Raw genomic sequence first — 17,201 nt, 5'->3', positions numbered from 1 at the left:
CTCACAACTTCTTTGTTCGACACCTGAGGATTCACCGACATAGCTAGGTTTAGACCATGACTCTGATACCACTTGTTAAGGACAATGGTACCCCAAGTACCCCACGTATCTCCACAATGGTATGATATTGTCCGCTTTGGGCATAACCGTCACGACTTTACTTTTGGTTTCACCCAAAAAGCCTCACACCAATGGAGATAATTGTCCTCTCTTATATACCCATGATCTTTCCCTTCCCTAGGGACTTTGTTTGCAATCACCTTACGAACCCAACAATTTGACTATATAGTTGTTTTCTTTGCATCTCATTTCGGAGATCCTACATAAATTAAATGATCATCCACTAGCTTTGATAAAAACTTGAGAGTTTTGGTTATAGACCACTCGATGTTAAATTACGTTTGTTAGTTGATAGATGTGTAACTAATATTTCACGTGGGAGGATACAAATGCATTTCTTGATTCTTTCTATGAGTCAAGCAGTTGCGCAAGGCAAGTTGGGAACTCAACAAGGCATTCAAACTAGGATTTGGCTTCGAGAAGATGTTCGTCGTGGATTTTTCATGAAAAAGGGGTAAGAAAATATTACTGGTATTAAATTTGCTCCCTTATTATGATCTTGTAATTAATGTCGTTATTTTTATGATTTTGTTAGGGACTACATGAGATTCAAGGAATAGTTGACGTAGGGGAGGAAGAGGAGTAAACTACACTTGCGTGGTAGTTGTTAAGGATCCCACATTGAAAAGAGAGGTTTATAATACAGGTTTATAATGAGTTTATAATAGACATGGGCTACTCCTCTCATTGCCAATTGGTTTTGAGATGAAACCTCATGAATATTAATATAGTATCAGAGCCCAAACACGCTCAAATGAGCAATCAGTCAAAAAATGGGATCCGGACAAGATCGGTGAGAGAAAAGAGTCACGATCTTGAGAGGTATGTTAAGGATCACACATTGAAAAGAGAGATGACCTAACATAGATTTATAATAGACATGAGTTGTTTTGAGATAGAATCCCATATGAATATTAATAGTAGTAATGTTCAACCGATTTGGAAAGGCTGCATATTATGTTTTTGTATATAGCTTATATATTTTCATTGCAAAGTGGTTAGTTATTCTAACAAAATTTAGCTATATTGCAACAGAAATTTGTTAACTTGAAAAGGAGGTTGATGTTAGTGATTCGAAATTCTTATTTGAGACCCCTAATTTTTTCGGATGTTCCAAATCTTTGAAGATTGATTTTACAAAATTGTGCAAGATTGTATATGATTCACCCTGTCATCAATAGAGTCTCCATCATCTTGTTTTGTTGCATCTGGAGGGTTGTATCAGCCTTACAAGATTTTCATATATCAGCTGCAAAAGTCTCCAAAATTTAACTCTGTCAAACTCAGCCCTTGCGCGATTCCCAAAAGTGGAAGAACATATGGAATATTATTTGACATAATTCTATGTTGGAAAGGTCAAAAGGGTTTTACAAAACAAAATTGTTTATTGTGGATGATTTTGAAATTGAAAGAGGGTTTGTAATGGGAGGATTCTTATTGGGCTTACAAAATATATATGGGGTGAGCCTGAGTAGTCCCACACGCGCTCCGCCGCTTGTCCGGTAGGCAGGCAAGTTCAGGTTCGGTAACTCGCGCTTACGCGAAAAATAAAAAATAGTTTTGTTAAAAATTACTTTTTATTTTGGTATTTAGAAACAGTTTTTGTAAAAACGTTTTTATTAATTTCAAAATGTTTAATAATTATAAAAAAGTTTCTTTATTAATTATTAAGAAAAAAATTGTTTTATCTCTAAATCCTAAACCCCTTGTGGTGTGTTTTGGAGAACACACGAAAAATTCATTTCTTCACTTCTCCTCTCTACTTTTCGAAAGGTTTTCTTCTAAGTAGTTTCCAATCCGTTTTCTGAGGAGTGCGTCGTCGGCAATTTGTTCTCGTGATTCTTGTAAGGTTTCTCTTTCATTCCTATAAGTATTATTAGTGTGTTATAATAGTTAGAGCTAGGGGACATTTTTGTTGGGACCTCTAAAGAGCGAATATCTGTGGGGAGATATATTTGAGAGTGCTTGTATGCAATCTTATTATAGTGGAACCTACATCTAAGCGGAAGACTGGACTAGCCCATAAACTGTTTGGGTGAACCAGTATAAATCTGTATGTCGTTTTTATTATTTTCCCTATATTTCTCTGTATTTTGTGATTGACTTAGAAACTGGATAGAACTGTGGAAGATGAAATTTTTTGGAATGCATTAATTTCCCAACAAGTGGTATCAGAGCGAAGGTTGCAGTATCATAGGATCCAATCAGAAGTCACATCACTACTTCGAGGGAGTGTTGAGATTTTATGGGAGAATTTTGGGTTTCAGAAGATGTAAGTGACAAATCTTCTTACATACAAGAAGATACATAAGACCTTGAAAGAACGACTGACCACTGGGATAACAGATAAAGATTGGACAAAGATGGATGGGCAAGTAGTAACAATCATCAAACTGTGTTTATCAATGAATGTGGCGAGTCTCATGTCGAGAATGAAGGCTTTGACTGACAGGTATGAAAAACCTTATGCCAATAGCAAGGTGTATCTCCTTGCGAGATACTTCAACATTCTGATGGTGGAGGGTACTTCAGTGAACTCCGACATAAATGAGGTCACTGATCTGATGAGCAAGCTAGAGCCAATACAGATCACTTTTTCTGATGAGGTGAAAGCTGTAAAACTGTTGTCCTCTTTGCCTGACAGTTGGGAGACAATGAAGACGACGGTGTGAACACGTGAGGATAAGAGTTTGAAATTTTTAGATATATGTGATGTTGCAATTGCTGAGGAGCTTCGAAGAAAAGGGCGTGGGAAAAATTCGGCATCCACTTCCAATAGGGAGAACAACCTAGAATCAACATTGGTAGCTCATGTTGGGTGTGTTGCCCTAAACTCGTAGTTTGTATATTGTAAAAACAAATGTCTATTTAATAAAGTTTTATTCAATAAATTTGTTGTTGAATCATAGCTTTGCATTGTCCAAAATCCAACAAACTAAACATTCGAGGTTATTTATGATGTAATCGGGACAGTATATATACTGGGTATATAGTTGATATACGGGGTATATATTTGATACACCCCTAATATATGAATGGATAATATCCCGTGAATAACCTAAAGAGTCTATAGTATATGGATAAGGCTGGGTACCTTATCCTGGCAACACTATGGATACGACCCACTCTGTAAAGGTTACAGACGACTCGATCCAGGTCATTCGAGTGGAGACATGCAAGTGGGGGTATCCTATACAATGAGTTTGTATAAGACCGGACCGCGAAATAGACAATCTTTAGATGTAACACCGTTAACTAATAGATTGCTATTCTTAGGATGACCAGACAACTCATTCTCAATACTGAGTGAGTTATGGACTCCTGCCCGTGAGGGCTCGTCCTTTGATCTGTATGGATGAGAGTGGCCCGAGTCGCCGACTCAACATTCCTACCATTTTGGGGACGAGACCAAGTAGGGAGCTGGGAACATAACTTCACAAGATGAATTCACTCCTCCCCGACTTTAGCGGAGTAGATGAGTGTTCCCTTAAATGCTGACTCCGGGACTTGAACAAGGGGCCCCACCCTCTCATTGGACGAGAGGGACTTCCGGTTATTGGTTGGACCATAACCGGGTTGTTCATTAGAGGAGCAGTGGTGTTTAAGAAGTAAGATGTAACTCAGGGGTAAAACGGTAATTTGACCCAACTTGAGTTACGAACACTCGTGAAGGATTGACTCATCATTAATGGCCGTATATCCATGGACACGAAAACATTCTGCAGTGAGAAGAGTGCAACTGCGGGTCTTTAGTGGAATGACCCGTAGTTAACGAATCTAGATTAACTCGGTTAATGAGTTTGACTAATTAATCTTGCATCGTTGGAGCTTCGGATCTGTAAGTCCATTAGGTCCCCTTGCTAACTCATAACGGGTAAAACGAGGATCAAGTTTTTTGGAAGAATTTGAATTGTTCAAATTACTTAAGAGATTATATGTATATTGATACATTATAATATATAGTTAATTGTAAATTAAAACTATATATTATGAGAGATATTATTTGAATGAGATTCAAATAAAATTAATATGAATAAGATTCATATTGAAACTATAGGTTAAAAATAATGTGCATAAGATGTACATTAAAACTATAGGTTATACGGGAGAAATGTTTTAGAATATGATTCTAATAAATAATTAAGTGTTAATTATTTATGTATATATATATTTATTAATTAATTTGATTAATTAATTATATATATATATATTAATTATTATATTTATATATATATTATATATTATTATTTATTAATAATAATAATAATATTATTATTATTAAACTCCCCTGCAATATTGCAGGGGAGTGGGAGGTTTTGTGAAGTGGGGAGTTATCCCACGTCACCCTTCTTCTTCTTCAAGTGTTGGAGAATGGGGGAGGGGTGTTTTTTTACAGAACAGGAAAAGGAAAGCTCCCACAATTTCTCTCAAAAATTCTCTCAATCTCTCCCTCTCTTCGATCAAGGTGCTACCACAAGCACGATCCCGAGACACAAGAGGATAGCGAGGAAGATCCTGAGGTGGTGTTCAAGGGGAACTCACTGAAGAAACGTTCTTTAAAGGTTTGGTTTTTCCCCTGTATTTCCTTATTTCCATTTGAATTTTGTATCCCCAAAATCAGCAACGAAGATCCGCTTCCGCTTCGGGAATCACATCCCTTCAGCTCAGAGTAAGGGCAAAAGGAAGATGGGCTATAAAGGAAAACAGAAATATAACAGAGGAGTGGAAGTAGCAGTGGAGATGTGGAGTGCTTTTACTACCACAAGAAGGGGCTCATCAAGAAATTTTGCAGGAAGCTCAAGGAGGATCAAGAAAAAGAAAATTATGCAAACTACTTGACCGCTGAAATGTTGCTTGCTAGCACTGAGATTAGTACAAAATTTGTAGAGCAGGCATCAGAGTGAGTAGTGGAACAGTGCAGCCTCAGTGCACATTACTTCAGACAGACGATTATTTATATCTTTCACTATAGGGAGTTTTGGCATGGTGAGAATGAGAAACAACATACTCTCCAAGATCAGAAGCATTAAAGATGTAACTCTGAAGACTGACAGTAGAACTAAGCTATTTTTTAGGGGTGTCGCATATGTGCCCGGATTTAGGAAGAATCTGATATCTGTTAGGAAGCTAGATGAAGAGGGTTACAGTAGTGAATTTGCAGATGGTAGCTGGAAGCTAGTGAGGGGATTCGAGGTAGTAGTGGGCCACAAAGAAGCTTCAGTATATGTGTCCAAATTTGAGGTTGCCAGGGGATCTGAGAGACAGAGGATGCACAAGACTGCAGATGGTTCAGGGCGAGACTTGAAAGGACCAGCAGTAATGACAACCAAGATAGAAAATGAGAATCTGCCATCAGTTCAAGTACAACAGCTGAGAAGTAAAGGTAAGGGAAAGGAGAACAACTCAGTGAGTTATTCAAAAGGTTGTTGGTTCTAGCCTCAGTTGTCAGACGGTTTGGCAAGCTGATGAAGTCACGTAGGCGAAATTGTGCACCAAGGGAGAAGACTGCATCGGGTGCTGAAGTCAAGGGCGATGTCTCTAGACTAACAACGGACTTGGGGGGCGTGCCAAGTCATCAGAGGGAAAATCTTTCTTCAGGAGTCATTGGGTGCGAGTGAAGAAGGAAGCATCATGGACCACTTAGATCGAGTGGGAGCATGTGGTTGTGTCTCTAACGTGTGGGAGAGAAAGTCACGTAGGATTTGCTTAGCCTCGGGCGAATCATAGACGAAGTTTGGGTAGGGTCGAACAGATGAGAGTCAGTTACTATTGGTGCAGTCAGAACTGAGCTTTGGCGGGGTTGCCAAGATGATAGGACAATGTTGGTGCAATGGGAGGTGAAATTGTTGTTTTGTCTCCAAGTGGGAAATTATTAGATATGGAGCCAAATCAAGCAATGGGCCAAAAATACCAGGCCCATTAACTTGGCATCATTATAAATACATGCTGTTTTTTTTTAGGTTGTGTCGTGAGAAGAGAAACACAAAGAAAGTGTGGATGGCGGTACTTTCTCGAGAAATAGGTGGTGGTAGTAGGCTTTGGCAGAGAAAAAAATAACAAGTTCCTTGGTTTGTAGTGTGTCGTTGGCAATCCGTTCTTGTGATTCTTGTAAGGTTTCTCTTTTATTCCTGTACCTAAGTATTATTATTAGTGTGTTATAATACTTATACGCTAGGAGATTTTTTGTTGGGACCTCTAGAGAGCGAATATCTGTGGGGAGATATATCTGAGAGTGTTTGTATCCAATCTTATTATAGTGGAAACCACATTTAAGCGGAAGACTGGACGTAGCCCAAGAACTGTTGGGGTGAATCAGTATAAATCTGTGTGTTGTTTTTATTGCTTTCCCTATATTTCTCTGTATTTTGTGATTGACTTAGATAACTGGATAGAACGGTGGAAGAAGAAATTATTTGGAACGCATTAATTTCCCAACACGTGGTCGTGTCGAATTTTGCGTTTAAAGCAGTGTGTTTTACGCACAACAAAAGTTTGTGTTTTCTTGTTCTTCCTTAAATTGCTCTGTCACTTCACCTCAATAAGACTGTCATAGATGAGGTTAATCCCTTAACTGTACATCTAACTCACCTACTCTTATTGAACTTAAGAAATTACACTTGGCTTTATCATCTTCCAAGCGAAACGGGTAACTTGAGGCCTCTTAGAACTCTCATTTTGAAAGGCTGCAAAAAGCTTGACCAAATTTTCCAAACTTTGGGGAATGTAGAATCTCTCGAGGAAGGGAGAACATCTAGAAACCATGCACCAGATTTTATTCACAATTTATGGAATCTTATAATTTTGAATTGTGAAGGGTTTCCAGCACTATGCGGTGTTCTTTGATTATTTAGTAATTCTTCGTCCAATATCAGAGATCAAAATCTAAGTGACAGCAATCTTGAGGATAAAGACATTCTTAGAGATTTTCACTGCTTTTCCAAATTGGAAATTCTAGATCTTAGTACCAATTATTTTGTACGACTCTCAGAAAGACTTGGCCAACTAATTAACCAGCATTACATTTAAATGATTGCAATAAGCTTAAGCAATTACTAAGGCTTCCAGTGAGTCGCCGATATGTTGATCTTCGTGGAGTAAAGTCCTTGGAGTACATGTTAACCAAATTCTCATCCTGAGGGTAAAGATTATCCTTCATCTTCTTTTATTTGTTTATAAAGCAAGATGGAGTCAAAAAAATCTTTTCCTTCTTACTTCCTCGACTTTATTTGCTTCATTTCATTTTCCAGCTCTTCTATCAGCATATCATCGTCGATTCATCATTACTATCTAATCTCCCTCGGATAAAAAAAGGTGACGATCTTGTTGAAGAAGTTGCAGAAAAAGAGTATTGGTAAGACTATATAATATACACTCCTCTCCCCTCACTTTATGGAACACATCACCTCGTGCTCTGATACCATATTAAATATGATTAAATTACGAATGAACCTAAAAATAAGTTGATGAGTTAGAATAAATTGAATCATTTATATGTATCTTAACACAATCAATGCGCAAACTATAAATGACCTATTTTCATCGCTTCATAACACTAACACTCAACTTTGATATAAAGCTGCAAGCTGCAGCCCTCAAGTAGACACCATTAACAAAATGGAAAAGCAAATATCTCATTTTTGGTACTCTATGCTAGCAGTTTCCAACAAAAATTTAGGTTGAATGGATAAGGATCAATTGGAGAACGTCTATAAGCTCTTGGATTTAGAAAGAAAATACGTGGTACTATTTTTTTTTTTGGGATTTTTGGAACGAGTGAAATTGGAAAGACAGACATTGCTAAAGTTGTTTACCATACAATTACAGACGAATTTGAAAGTAGTTGTTTTCTTCACATTTCAATGCAAAGCAATCTGATCTCACTGCAGCACCAACTACTTTCTCAACTTCTGTTAAAAGAAGACATTAAAATTTGAGACATGGATTAATAGAGATGATTAAGAACTACGTCCATGGTAGAAAGGTTATTATTCTTGATGTGGTCAATGAGGAGAGCCAAATCGAAAAGTTAGCTGGATTAGCTGAAAATTCATATTGGTTTAGATTGGGAAGTAGAGTAATTGTTACAGTTGGAGATAGAGAATAACTTTTTCATCAACCTAGTTACACAAAAACAAAAATAAAAATGGTAGAATACAATGTGGGCATTACTCAATAACACCAGTGCCCTCTGGCTCTTCTGTAATCATGCATTTAAAAGTGACCATCCTAATAATAATTTAAAGGATATTTGTGATGGAATCATCACAAAGCTTGACGAGCTTCCATTAACCTTGAGAATCATTGAATATCCGTCGACATAAATTACCTATTGATCTATTTTAGGTTTATTACTTTCTAATATATTTTAGTTGGTTAGTTTTGTTTGTACAGGTGTACTGCTATTATGTACAGGTGTTTTTCTTGTTTCGTTCCAGGTAGCCTATATATATGACTTACTGTTCATTGAATAAAATACCAAGAGTTTAAGTTACTCTTACTCTCAATATGGTATCAGTTGACTTTTCTTAGTAAAAGGTTTTCACGAGAAGCTTCTCCTTGACGCTTCTTTCTCATACCCATGGAGGATTTCGTCAATCCCACCGCCACTGCATCGTCTTCTCTCAGTCAATCGAATCCGGAACACTATGCTAACCCCTACTTTCTTCATCATTCTGATCATTCTAGTCTTGTGCTTGTTTCAGATCTCCTCACGGGTGAGAATTACACTTCGTGGAGTAAATCTATGACTATCGCGTTAACTGTTAAGAACAAAATTGGATTCATTGATGGATCCAGTCCTCGGCCCTCTGATGATTTGCAAAATTCATGGATTATCTGCAATAACGTTGTTATTTCTTGGATTCTGAATTCACTCTCGAAGGAGATCTCTGCTAGCGTCTTTTTTGCCGACACTGCACCCGAAATTTGGCTCGATCTTCGCGAACAATTTCAACGCCAAAATCATCCACGGATCTATCAGCTTCGTCGCGAATTATCTACCCTGGCTCAAGATCAATTATCCGTAAGTGCTTATTTTACCAGATTGAAGATGCTATGGACTGAACTTTCCTCCTACCGTCCGATTTGTTCTTCTGGAAAGTGTACTTGTGGTGGTGCGAAGTCTATACTCGAATTTTTTCAGAACGAGTACGTTATGACTTTCTTGATGGGATTGAATGACACTTTCAGTCAGATTAGGGCTCAATTACTTTTTATGGAGCCTGCTCCCACCATTAATCGTGCTTTTGCTTTGGTTGCACAAGAAGTACAACAGCGCGCGATTGCATCGATTCCGTCTGCCTCTTCTTCAGGTGCTTCATATGTTGCTTTGTTGACTCGAAGCTCTACGCATACGAAGACACCATCATCTCAGAATAAGCGAACTTCTGGTCCCAATCGAATGGTTTGTACTCATTGCGGTTTTACCGGACACACTGTGGATCGTTGTTACAAGCTACATAGGTATCCTCCGGGTTATCGCTCATCTAGTACTCGTTCTACTTTCGCACCACCAGTTAAGGTATCTGAGGGGCAATCCAAATCAGTGGCTTCAACTGCTACTTCATCTAGTCTTCTAGATTCTCTGACCAATCTAAATGCTGATCAGTGTTAAGGACTCCTGTCTTTGCTTCAATCACATTTAACCAAAGCTCAGACTTCTAACCCCGACTCTGGCACGTCTCATGTTGTAGGTACTTGTTCTCTTTTTCACACGTCTGTTGATCAATGGGTTGTTGATTCTGGTGCATCCGCCTATATCTGTTTCACTTGAGAATATTTTCACAACCTACGGTCTGTTTCTGGTGTCACTGTATCTCTGCCAAATGGTTCAGTCCTTGCTGTTGACTTTGTTGGTGATATACGTCTCACTGAAAATGTACTTCTTCAGAATGTCTTGTTTGTGCCTACGTTTTGTTTTAACCTGATCTCTGTCAGTGCATTGACACGGTTTTCTTCTCTTTTGGTGAAGTTTTTTAATGATCATTGTGTTCTTCAGGACAAGTACTCTTCGAAGATGATTGGCAAGGGTGACTTATGGCAGGGCATCTATTTGCTAGCTCTTCGGCCGCTGGTTTCCCCTGTTTCCCATATTGTATGAACTACTAGTCATGTTTCTGATACACATGTTTTGAACTGGCACAACAGATTAGGACGCCCTTCTCTTACACATTTAAATATTCTGAAGAATGTAATGGGTTTTGGTTCCTCTGTTTCAGCTGTTGATTCTTGCTTAGTTTGTCCATTGGCTAAGCAAAAACGGTTATCATTTGTTTCTAATAATAACATTGTTGCATCTGCTTTTGATCTTTTACATTGTGACACCTGGGGTCCTTTTCAGTCTCCGACATATGCTGGTTACCGTTACTTTCTCACACTTGTTGATGATTTTTCTCGGTATACATGGGTGTTTTTGATGCGGCGTAAGTCTGATGCTCTATCTATTGTGCCTCGGTTTTTTAAGCTCATTGAGACTCAATTTGGGAAAACTATTAAGAAGTTTAGGTCTGATAATGCTCATGAATTGTCCTTCATTGAATTTTTTCAAAGTAAAGAAGTTATTCATCAGTATTCTTGTGTTGGACGGCCTGAACAAAACTCTGTGGTTGAACGAAAACATCAGCACTTGCTTAACGTAGCTCGGTCTTTATTTTTCCAATCACGTGTGCCGATTACCTTTTGGGGAGAATGTGTATTCACTACCAGTTTTTTGATTAATCGCATTCCATCACATATTTTGAATTGGCAAACACCTTATGCTAGACTATACGGCAAAGAGGCTACTTATGATTTTTTTAGAACATTTGGATGTCTCTGTCTTGCCTCTTCTTCTCCTGTCAACAGATCTAAATTTCATCCACGAGCTACACCTGCTGTATTTGTTGGATACCCACCAGGAATGAAAGGTTTCCGGTTATATGACATTGAAAATAAAAAGATTTTTGTCTCCAGAGATGTTGTTTTTAAGGAATCAATTTTTTCTTTTCATTCTATATCTAGCAGTGTTGGGGATACTGATCTGTTTTCTGATATTGTATTACCCAAGCCTTTTGATTTGCCTGTTGGACATACATCTTCTGATAGGCGTGCTGCACACTTGGATGTTGATAGAGCTGATATTAGGATTGATACTATTCCTACTGTTGTTTCTGCTGATATTGTTTCTGCTGATAATGTTGTACTTGATGTTTTACCTCCTGCTGCCACTGCTGCCACTGCTGCCACTGCTGCCTCTACTGATATTGTTGTTGATGCTTCTGCTGGAGTTGATATTATTTCTCATGATTCCACTGCTGTTGTTGGTATTGATGTTATAGTTCCTCCTACTACTAGTCTTCGCAGGTCTTCTCGAGTACATAAGTCACCTTGTTACTTGAAAGATTATCACTACAGCTTACTCACTTCCAGCCCTTTGCCTTCTACGGGTTCTCGGTTTCCTATACGAAACCATTTGACTTATGATCGATTGTCTCCTTCTTATAGAAATTTTGTGCTTAATGTTTCCACTGATTTAGAACCTATTTTCTATCACCAGGCTGTACCTTTTGCTCATTGGCGTGATGCCATGCTTGTTGAACTTCGAGCCTTGGAGGATAACAAAACTTGGTCTGTTGTGCCTTTGCCATCTGGACATCACTCAATCGGCTGTAAGTCGGTCTATAAAATTAAGCGTCGTTCTGATGCGTCTGTTGAGCGCTACAAGGCCAGGTTAGTTGCCAAAGGCTACACTCAACAGGAAGGTATCGATTATGTTGAAACCTTTTCTCCCGTTGCTAAGCTTGTCAGTGTTAAAGTGTTGCTTACTCTTGCCGTTTCTTTGGGTTGGCCTTTAGTCCAACTAGATGTTAATAATGCCTTCTTGCATGGCGATTTGTTTGAAGAAGTTTACATGGATCTTCCTTTGGGTTATAAGCATTCTGCGGTTGGCACTAAGGGGGAGAAATTAGTGTGTCATCTTCACAAATCCATTCATGGTCTTAAACAAGCATCTAGGCAATGGTTTGACAAATTTTCTCATGCCTTGCTTACCTTTGGTTTTAAGCAAACAAAGTCTGACTATTCATTGTTTGTTCGGGGTTTTGGAGACTCTTTTCTGGCATTGCTTGTTTATGTAGACGACATCATCATCACTGGTGCATCTATTTTACACATTGACTCCCTCAAGGCTCATTTGCATGATACTTTCAAACTGAAGGATCTTAGTCATTTGAAGTATTTTTTAGGACTTGAATTGGCTCGCTCTACTGAAGGGATTTTTTTGTCTCAAAGGAATTATACTTTGCAGTTGTTAGAAGACACTGGTTTTTTGGCCAGCAAATCATCTCCCTTGTCGTTAGATCCTAACATCAAGTTACAAGCTTCGACTGGTTCTTTATTGCCTGATCCCGCTGTGTATCGATGGCTTATTGGGCGTTTGCTTTATCTTACAATATCGCGTCCTGATATTACATTCGTTGTACACAAACTTAGTCAGTTTGTGGCTCAGCCTCGACATTCCCATCTTGTTGCTGTGCACTCTTTACTCAGATACTTAAAATCTTCTCCTGGACAAGGTATTTTACTCCGGCGTTCACCATCTTTCCAGCTTCGGGCCTTTTCTGATGCTGATTGGGCATCCTGTCTTGATTCCAGAAAATCGACCACCGGTTTTTGTATATTTCTTGGTGAGTCGCTTGTTTCTTGGAAGGCCAAAAAGCAGACTAGGGTCTGTTGTTCGTCTGTTGAAGCTGAATATCGGGCTTTGGCTGCCACGGCTAGTGAGCTTGTTTGGTTGTCCCATTTGTTAGCTGATTTGCAAGTTTCCTTCCAGCCACCTGCTCTTCTTTTTTGTGATAACTAAGCGGCTGTGCACATTGCTTCTAATCCGGTGTTTCATGAAAGGACCAAACACATCGAGCTTGAACATATTCTTGATGGTTTTATCAAGCTTTTCCCTGTGCGTTTTGATATGCAACTTGCTGACATTTTCACTAAACCAATTACTACTTCGGTTCTTTCTTCTCTGCTGTCCAAGATGGGTGTTACTGATATCCACTCTCCATCTTGAGGGGGAGTTTTAGGTTTATTACTTTCTAATATATTTTAGTTGGTTAGTTGTGTTTGTACAGGTGTACTACTATTATGTACAGGTGTTTTTCTTGTTCCGTTCCAGGCAGCCTATATATATGGCTTACTGTTCATTGAATAAAATACCAAGAGTTTAAGTTACTCTTAGTCTCAATAATCTACTGTGTGCAAATTTTCAAGCTCAAAAATGAAGATGAGTGTTAAAAAATATCTATAAAATATTGAGAGCTTGGTAAAAAATGCTCTGTTCTCTCTCCCCCCTCCTTCTCCCCTCTTCCTCCTCTCAGCCTTTCCTCTTCTGATTGTCTCTATTTTAGTCTACTCCAGTTTGTTCTTAGCATCCTTTCAAGTGTTTTACTCGATTTCAGTTAAGTATGGAAATTAGCGGTTGTCGTATTGATGGTTCCTTTTTCTACATTTGGTTTGATAATGACATGTTTATGTTAGAGGATGTGTCAAGGAAAACTTTGATGTCTTTGCATTCCTCGCAATTCTTGTGGTTCGAAAATCATATGGGTGAAGCCACAAGGCATCAGATTCATGCTTCCTTATTCTTTCAGCTTCGAGACGATATTGGGCAATGGCGTATTAAAAATTCAGAGCTAATGGTATGTGGTTTCTAGAGTGGGTGTTATGGCCTTCTACAGGAGGTCGTAAGAGTGTTCTTGTCCCTGTCGGGATGGTTGGCAGGTTTTTTGGAAGATGTTGAAAACCTTTTCTATAAGGTTAACAGAAGTACAAGCGATGCAAATGGTAAATAACGGTCTCCCTGCTATTGGGAATGAAGTTGGAAAGCAGCAGATCTGGGTGCCTTCCAAAGGGAAGGAAATTTTCATTCAGGAATTGCCACCAGGAATTGAAAGATCCAACTTTTGGAGAGGAGGTAGCTGGAAAAAATGAAAAGTGAGCGATAGACCCTTTGGCAATACTCAAAGGTCTGTTGATGAGTCCAAAAAAGTCAAGGTTCATACCTTTTGGGTTCAGAAAGAAACAAAGGTATTGAAATTAGATTGGAATCGCCTCATGGTAGTCTCCAGGAGCTCTGCACGTGATGATCAGATTTCGATCGCCAAAGCCATGAAATAAAAATTCTCACTTGATTGTGTAATAAATCCAATCATGGTTGATAAAGGACTCTTGAGATTCACCGGAGATAGGATTCTTAAGCATTCCGAACTTTCTCGTAAATAGAGGAAGATTGGGAACTTTCATTTAAAACTAGAAAAAATGGAGTCTTTACCTGCATAATAGGAAAGAATTCGTTCACGGATATGGTGGCTGCTGGTTAACCATTAAAGACTTACCACTGTATTATTGGACTCAGTCAACCTTTGATGCTATTGGAATGCACTTTGGTGGGCTGCTAAAAGTTTCTAAAAAACTCTTAACATGTTGGATGCCTCCTAAGCTTTCATCAAAGTTGAACCCAATTTTTGTGGGTTTATTCCGCCCACTATGACCATTACCGATGAGAAATATGGACCTTTCGAAGTCAGAGTTTCTGCGAGTAAGCCTTCATATTCAATTGCTTCATTTGATCCGATTTCAGACATTGAATCTCTCACAAATCCCTGAAGAATTTTGGAAGATGAACAATCATATCCTTCAGGGATTGATTTGGAAGACGAACAGTCGCTGGAAAAAGTAGCAAACTTAAATATGGGAGTTGAGGTAGAACTTGAAGCGTTAGTTTCAGGGATTGATTTGTATCCTTTTTTATTTTTTTTTGTCTTTACCTTTTTATTTCTTCTAATTTTTCTCATTCCTTTTGGAGTTCGTATCTTGTCAAAAAAAAAATTAAAAAAAAATATATTTATATCCGTCAACATTTCCATCAACATGTTTACATGTATCTACGGGTTATAAGCGGTAAATTGACATTTCCCTCATAGTACAAAAAAATTGACAAAATATGAAAAATATGAACAAAATGTAACTAATATATACATAGTTTTAATATTAAGTATTTTAAACTTATTTAGAAATTTGAAAATATTTATTGGTTAATTTAAATATTTTTTACATTTTTTTAATTTTTACAGAAATATTCATGGATATCGACATTTCCATGAAATTAAGGCCTCGACATTTCTATTGACATCGACATTTAAAATCTCGGGCTCTATATAATTGAACAATATTTCCTTGATACAATATTACAGAAAAGTCGAAAGAATTTACACTGGAAATCAGCCATCTATTTTTTTCTTGACTTGGCCACTTTCTTTCAATGATACACAAGTTTCAACAAGTTGTGGTTAAAAAGTCCTACCCAAGCAACCAAAGCAGCAACATTTAGCTTTGGAAGATGTCCACCATAAACTCTACCGAAGAACATACAAGGAAATATCGGTAAACGTTATTTTTACAATATTACCTTTCATGAGGGTAAGTATTTGAACTGATGACCTCTTATAAATAGAGATGGCCTTAATTAATATTTTTTGCACTTTCGTTTCCACGCAACTATTAGTTATATTTTCTAAATCATAAATTTTTGCACTATAGAAATTTACCGACGTTATCTTTTCATCAACTTTTCCAGCTAGTATTATAGGGACAAATATATGCATGCAAGTTAAAATATAAGAGTACAGTTTGTAATTTATGCTTTTTTCTGTTAGTATTAATCAAAAGGATGAATTGAGGAAGAAAATTTCATTTACGCAATGGGTTATGGTTTATTATCAAAATGGATGGGAATGGATAGTCGGATTTTTTTTAATAATGCTTCGATGCAAACTTATTCCAAATATATATCAACTCCCAAACTATTTCCAAAAATAATGCTTGGAAAATTATAAGTCGCCTCTAGAAGAAACGACCTATGCCACTATGCGTTTTTTTTTTTAATTATGGCATGTTGTCTTTTCAACAGACTACATATGCCTAAATAATACAAACCTGCTACTTTGGTATAGTGGTGGTATGCTTGCTTTATAATTTACATATCTTGAGTTCAAGTTTTCATTATATCACTTTTTCTTTTCTTTTTTATTCAACAAAATGTTATATTGAAATTTGTTTATCACTTTTGTCTATGATATTTTCTTTTACCGTTTATACACCAACGTCGCTACTTTATTATTTTCTTACATTTTTGGCGTATCTTCAAGCATAGTTTAAAATATTGTCCTAAGTCCTTGTGGATTCGACCTCGTTTGTACTACAATCGATGGATATAATGTATACTTGCACTCGTATCTATTACGGTTGTGAGGATGCAACAGTAGCTCAGAGCAAGGGCAAATGGAAGATGGGCTATAAAGGAAAGCAGTAGTACAGTAGCCAGAGGAGTGGAAGCAGCAGTAGAGATGTGGAATGTTTTTACTGCTACAAGAAGAGACACATTAAGCGGTTATGCACGAAGCTTAAGGAGGATCAACATAAGGAGTATTCTACTAATATTGTAGAAGAAGAAGTAGATGAGTTTCTAGCCTGTGTTGATAGCGACTCAGTAGATCGACCATCAGAGTGGGTTGTGGACATTGCAACATCGACACATGTATCTTCAGACAGAAAATGGTTATCATCTTTCACTAGTCAATATGGCGAGGTAATGATGGGGAATGAGAGTGTCTCCAAAGTCAGAGGAATTGGAGATGTCTGTTTGAAGACCGATAGGGGGACCGAGTTGTTGTTGCGAGCTATCAAGTATGTTCTAGATTTCGAAAAGAATTTGTTATCTGCTGGAAAACTGAATGACAGTGGTTGGTAGCTGGACACTTCTAACAAGCTTCTATTTATGTGTCTAGATTTAAGGTTGCCAAGAGATCTAAGAGACAGAGGATGTACAAGGCTGTAGATGGTTCAGTGTGATACTTGAAAGAATCAATAGCATTGACAACCAGAACAGATAAGGAGAATCTACCATTAGTTCAAGTACAATAGCTGTGAAGTAAGGAAAGGGTAAGGAGAACAGTTCAGTAAGGTGTTCAACAGGTTTTCAGTTTCGAGCCCCAGTTGTCAAATGGTTTGGTGAGTTTATGAAGTCTCGTAGGCGAGGAGTGCATCGA

Source organism: Momordica charantia (assembly GCF_013281855.1).
Source record: "Momordica charantia cultivar OHB3-1 chromosome 11 unlocalized genomic scaffold, Mcharantia_2.0 BLBB01000011.1, whole genome shotgun sequence".
Lineage (NCBI taxonomy): Eukaryota > Viridiplantae > Streptophyta > Magnoliopsida > Cucurbitales > Cucurbitaceae > Momordica > Momordica charantia.
This window is presented reverse-complemented; position numbering follows the sequence as displayed.